Source organism: Saccopteryx bilineata, chromosome 6 (genome assembly GCF_036850765.1).
Source record: "Saccopteryx bilineata isolate mSacBil1 chromosome 6, mSacBil1_pri_phased_curated, whole genome shotgun sequence".
Taxonomy (NCBI): Eukaryota; Metazoa; Chordata; class Mammalia; order Chiroptera; family Emballonuridae; genus Saccopteryx; species Saccopteryx bilineata.
The window spans coordinates 193150536-193157415 of NC_089495.1; positions in this window are offsets into that span (position 1 = coordinate 193150536).

Here is a 6880-nt window from a genome sequence, read left to right on the forward strand (position 1 = left end):
ACATTCTCAGCAACATTTCTGCCAGCACGGCAAAGCCTTGTTCAATCCTTTGAAAAACTGTAGAATTCTAGAACTCGTCCAGGAGAGTCAGCTTCCAACCCTCCGCCTGGCTATCTCTGATCCAAAAGTCTCTGTGGTCCCCAAGCCACAATTAGTCACGGTTTGGATGAGGCATGGTTCTGAATTGCAAACTTCCTTCTACCCTCTTAGAGTCTGTGGCTGGGCCTGAGAATTAAGCCGACATAGGACAGATTAACAAGAGAATAGCATACACATTTAATATTTTTATGTCCACATGAAAATTTTCTGAAGGAGAATAAGATCCGAAGAAACCATTAGACCCAGAAGTTTATATACCTTTTTTTAAAAAAAGAACAATAAATTATGGGGATGTGACAAGAAAACATGGCTTGGGCTAGAGGCAATTAATTGTGGGACAGGGATTAGGAGATATATGGGGGGACTCATGGAAGAGAAGGGTTATTTTAGTAGGTTTATTTGTACAGATCCATTTTGGCATCAGCTTCCAGTCTTGTGATAAGAACGTCCTTCTCCTCCTGGTATGGGAACGGGACCTTTCTCATAGGAAATTTTATGACTTGTTTTTAAGGTAGAAATCGAAGGTCATGTAGCCCTTCCTGCACCTGCAGTTTCTCAAGCGCCTTTGGCATTATTGCATCAATATGACATAGTGACATATTTTGAGATGACGTGTCCTGAAGCCCTTTACTTACTTTGGCCAAAAAAAAAGGAATTTATTTAATTGCTTCCGGAATCTCCACAAGGTCAGAGAATCAGAGTTGGAGGTTATAACCGAGAATAAGGCAGGCTCAATGATACCGGCGTTGGGCACCAACCCTACAGTTCACACCACTGACATTGAGCACAGGGGACAAGGTGACAGCCCTCTGTCGCCCTGGTCGCTTCTGCAAGTCCACCTCTGTTCGGTACCCTCCCAGAGGGTGTCCTTTCACGCTGTTCTATCTTCTCTTTGTCTCCATCTGACCAGTATAGTCCACACCATGTGTCTGTTCTCCGACTGCGAGGGGGCTGGGAAGGTGTGTTTCTGCTTCTCCTTTGAGGATGCACAGATGTGTAAGGAGAGAAATTCTCAACATAGAAGGGTTTTCAGAAGGTTCTGGAAAACCACAAATCACGACAGATGTCTACTAGCCAGTTATTCTCCCCACATAGCTATCTAGCTCAGCTCTTGAACACAGTTGCATCACTTTTTAAATTGACAAGGGGACATGAAAAACGCAGTGTTAAATTCCCAACTCCCTGGTGGAGAAATCGGGAGAAGGGAGCTTATGCTCGGTAGAGAAAAGTCACAATATAAATTCCAGATGTTATTCCAGGAAAAGGTGTTTTTGGCAGAAACTTGCAATTTTAATGTAATGAATACCATTTAGTCTTAGAAGAGAAAGATTCTGGTTTCCCGGGTGTGTGTGTGTGAGTGTGTTTATACAGACATATCAAAGTATAATTTTCGAAATGTTTAAAAAAAACATAATTTTTTTTCCCATTGATTTGAGAGAGAGAGGGAGGGAGGGAGAGAGAGAAGAAGAAACGGGGGGAGAGACAGAGACCAAAGCATCAACTCACCGTTCCACTTAGTTGTTCCATTTAATTGTTATTCCATTTAGTTTTGCACTCATTGATTGTTTCTTGTATGTGCCCCGAGCGGTGATCAAACCCATGACCTCGGCATGCCAAGGCTATGCTCTATCCACTGATCAACCCAGCCAGGTCTGAAAAAAAAACATAGATCTTATGAACTGGATGGTGAGCATTTGTCAAATCTACTTAACTAATTAATGATGGAATTAATAGGATGGTCAAGATGATTTAAAATAAGATATGAGAATAAAGATTCTATACAGTCCATGGAAAAGAAGGAATGCTACAATATAATTGCTAAGTCAGCTACAACCTCTTCAATATTTCCCTGGACAATAAAACCAAAACTTTTGGATTACCTTTAGCACCATCAGAAAAGAAAAATGCTGTACTCTACAATTTTCCTATGTTAACCTCTAACTTTCCAGTTATAAAATGTCTGGGCCCTAACCAACACTTTTTTTTTTTTTTTTTTTTTTTTTTTTTAAATTTTTTTTTTTTTTTTTTTTTTGTATTTTTCTGAAGCTGGAAACGGGGAGAGACAGTCAGACAGACTCCCGCATGCACCCGACCAGGATCCACCCGGCACGCCCACCAGGGGCGACGCTCTGCCCACCAGGGGGCAATGCTCTGCCCCTCCGGGGCATCACTCTGCCGCGACCAGAGCCACTCTAGCACCTGGGGCAGAGGCCAAGGAGCCATCCCCAGCGCCCGGGCCATCTTTGCTCCAATGGAGCCTTGGCTGCGGGAGGGGAAGAGAGAGACAGAGAGGAAGGAGGGGGGGTGGAGAAGCAAATGGGCGCTTCTCCTATGTGCCCTGGCCGGGAATCGAACCCGGGTCCCCCGCATGCCAGGCCGACGCTCTACCACTGAGCCAACCGGCCAGGGCCCTAACCAACACTTGTAGGAAGTCAAAGTCCCATTTCCTTAGAGAGTTAGCATCCCTTACAGGGGCTTGTTGTACTGTCCTCTCTCCTTAAAAGTTTCCCAATCATCTTTACATCTTATTTTCAAATTTTGAATATTTTTCCTCAACAGGCAAGGTGGGGAAAAAGTAGGTTTACAGTTATTCGTCTGGAAAGTAATACAATAGGTAATAAATAGTAATACAAGAATAAACTCTTGTGTTTCACTCACTCACAACTGTAAACCTACTTTTGCCCCATCCTGTATATGACATTTTCTCCCACAGCTCAAAGATAAACAGGTTTGTTGGTTTGACAGGGGCTTTCCCCCTTGAACACGTGGATCCAATCATTCATCTATTCAATCATTTATTGGGCTTCCATTCCATGACCAGAACTCAGCTGGCCATGGAGGGGACAAGTAGATTAGACACAATTCCAACTCGAAGAAGCAAAACTTTGAAATCAACTCTAATAACAGGTTTATATGAACTGGGTTGATAGGTGTAAAAAAAAACAAAGCACTGTGGGATGAAGGGGAGGAAGGAAGCAATTGTGCCTCAAGTGTGGAGGGCAGAGGTAGAAGTTAAGTTGGGCAAGTTCGACATTATCTGAAGACCTACTAAGTACCTGGCACATTCCAGGCTGTCAGGGTCCCAAGATGGGTAATGTGGAAATGACTGGGGTGGGCTTCTGGTGCTATGAGCTGGCCAGCATCCATTTTCCTACTCTTCTGCCCCAGGACCTCAATTTTCCCTTGAGGATCCCACGTCGCAAAGGGAACAGACAATCAAGGTGCACTGGCTAGCAGGGGTCTCAAACTCAACTCAGCATGTGGGCCGCAGAGCAAGATCACAGCCGTTCAGAGGGCTGCACTAGGTCTACAAAAGGCAACTGTTACACAACACTTTTCAGTGTCACAAAACGACCAGAAACTGTAGTTCGTGGATTAGTCTGCGGGCCGCACAAAATTGTTCGGCGGGCCGCAAGTTTGAGACCTCTGGGCTAGAGGGTGAACATTAGGCTCAAACTCATATTTGTCACCTGGGAAATTTTATCTTGAGAAGAATGACACAAGAAACAAGTGTCATTGGGTCATCACCCTAAAACGTAGGCTCTGAAGAGATTTCCTAAGTGTTCCTGCTCCCTGGACCCTAGAGCTGACCCGTCTTATCCTCCCAGAGCCTGGCCCCCAGCCCTTCCTTTGGTTCTCAGTCACTCTACATTAGGAGTGAGACTCCTATTCTGATAAGGCTGACCAAAGCCAGCTTCCTGTTGCTTGCTAACAAAGGATCCTGGCTGCTGGATACAGCCACCCATGGAAAATACCAAGAATGACAGGTGGGTGGGTTTGCCGTAAGTAGATCCAAGCTCATTAACATTAGCACAATTGAGAAAATCCTATTGTGCGGATTTTACTCAGAAAGGGATCGTGGGGGGAAAGGGCCTGGTCCAGTAGAGGCTTATGGGAGATTCACTTCCTCTGGGTTCTTTCATGCCCAGGACCCCAGTTTCACTGGGGAAGGAACATCATCCTGTAAGGAAGCATCAGAACTTCTGTAAACATGGCTCGACCCAATCTAGCACTCGAGACATCAGGAGGGTTTCTAGCACCAGCGTAGGAGAGATCCACATAGGTCAGTGATTCCAAATACGTTTTCCAAACCAAAGGATGATTATCTTGGATCACTGCACTTCCCTGTATTGTGAGGCTGCTTCCCAGAGCATTTGCAGCAATGAAATGTATCATCCTTTGTACAAGAGAAAGAGACTGCTCTGAGCAAACTTGTTATGTGTCTCCCTGTATTGACTCACTTAACAGATATTCAAAGAGCTCCTACTATGAGCAGGTACTGTTCCAGATGCTCAAAATATAGCAGTGAACAAAATGAACCTAAGTCCTCATTTCAAAAAAGATACATTTTTCTGTTGGACGTAGTTTATGGCAATAACTTCATTTTCATTCAGAAAATTTCACCCTCCAGTTGGCACCCAGTTGGAATGATGTGCAGGGAAAAACACTCCAGACTCAGGACGTAGGACCTATAATCCTGGTTAAACTCAACAGCACAGGCGTTTCCATGACAACAGGAATCCAGTACCAGGTGGTCATGTGACCTGGGTTGATTCAATCAGAGTATATCTCCAGCTTTTGTGAAAGCTGCGTTGTTTGAAAAACTAAAAAAAAATTACCCCTTGGGCCATTTTACCCCCATTTGGTCCCCAGAGAGTTAAGCCAACACCTATATGTCCTGATGACTACTAAATTTGATATCTGGATTTAGCTGTGCATGACTCAGGTCTAAGATGATTTTACTGTGCAGCCTAGGAAATGTATGAGAGTGTCAGGGACATTATTCACAATTATGCCAGGACAACAGGCATAAACAAGAACCATCCTGGACAAATAGAATACCCCTTACTTGTGACTGATTCTTTTCATCACATGAGAAAAAAAAAATCACATCTTAATAAAGGCACTCCATATCCTTGCAATAAGTTTCTTTTGCTTAAATTAGCTAGATGGCAGTTCTCGGGCATGGTGACCGGTGCAGTTGGTAGGCAAACAGGCCCACACTGGGACTTCCCCACTTAGACCAGGACATATGCTCGCCCCATGTACTGAGTGTCCTAGGTGCCTGGCACCATGCTGCACAGCGGCTTCTGGGATGCATAAGGCGTGGTCCCTTCCTCCAGGATGCTCACTGTCTTAGGAGGAGACATAAATACCTAAAACCACAACTGCAACACAAGATGCTGGAGTGGGAGGGAACCACAGGTGAAGCCCCCTGTTCAGCTGCCCCTTTGGTTGGAGCACCCATTGGGGTTTGCCTTTGTTCAGTAAAACCTAGCAAGGACAAATTGCTGAGCGCAACTGACTTGACCTCCTTCCTTCCTCCAGCATTCACTGGAAAATTCCAGCACGTCGAATATAACTGGTAGGCAACCTGGGTTAGTATCTGAGTTACTTTCTGTCCTTCTATCATTAGAATTTCAGCCCGGAAGTATTAGAGATGGAAGTCCCTCATCTTTGGGTCAAATAAAGACAGCAGGGTCTCCTCCCCACTGAAGGCTTCCGGGGGAGAGTCGATATCACGACACCCACTCTTGATAAGACCAGTGCTTGACGCAGAGTGGATCGCTAGGTACAGTCTCAACAACTTTGATTCCGAAATTAAAACAGAAATGTTATTTTGCAAAAAGAAGAAAGACATTGGGTAACAAAGACACCATTTCTTTGTCTGGGGACATCTCATGGTGGTGGTGGGAGGGAGCCCTGGGCACTGATGTTTATCAGGGTGGTGTGGCTTTATCAGTTTGTCTTTTGCATTTGGAAAAACGCAGGACATTATGCCAAGGTCCTGCCCGTAGTGAGTGGCCACACACCCTGTGGTCAGCCCGCCAAGCTGGTATCTCTTCCATCACACTCCATGAGGAAAGGCAGTGATATAATTTCTCTTGTCTTCCTGAGCTGTGCAAGCCATGTGTCAAGTTAACGAGTGGATTTGATGAAGTGTAAGACAGCTTGTCATCGAACAGTTAAGTGGCCTTGTTTCCTTTCCCTGGGATAATATTGGATTTCATACCGATAACATCAACAAGAGAAAGGCGCGTACCTAACAGCTAATATCTGGAGAACATATGTTTCTGCTCAATTTTTACACCTTTATTGCCCCATGTGACATTGCAATTCTTTCTGCCGCATAACAGCCTGATTCGACTCATCTGTCTTACATCTAATTCAAGTCAAAACCAGCAAAGCGAGCCAATGCCTGGCCTATTTGTAACTATGTCACGAATTATTGTCGCTGATTCTCTTGTGCTACAGTTTTTTCAGGAACCAATAGCTGGGGAAAAAAAATACTGATAGAGTTGAAGATCCCATTTTCTTTTCTATATTGTTTTCTTAACAGAGAAAAATGGCAATTTGAGATCTTAATGGGACAATGAATTTCATCTGCATAGGTCACATATTGCTATTTTTATAAAGAAACCACAAAGCAGAAGGTGTCTTCTCTTTTTTTTTAATTCCAAAAACACAAAGGAATTCTTTGGAAATCGCTATATTTCTTGATAAACCTGAGGAGCTGTCACAGCTCAAAATCCAAGTTGCTCAGACCAACCAGCTAGGAGACCTGTGTCAATATTTTATTTTTTCTAAAAGAAAAACTTTTCTCATCAAATCTATTTACAACCACTCCAATAGACTTCAAACACTTCTGTCACCCTTATTGCTGCTACTTTGGTCAAAGCCACTATTAAAAAAAAAAAAACTGTCTTCTCGGTGATCTCCCAGCATCTGCACTTGCCCCCTGTCCTAGCCCTTCCCCTAATCTATTCTTAACACAATGGTC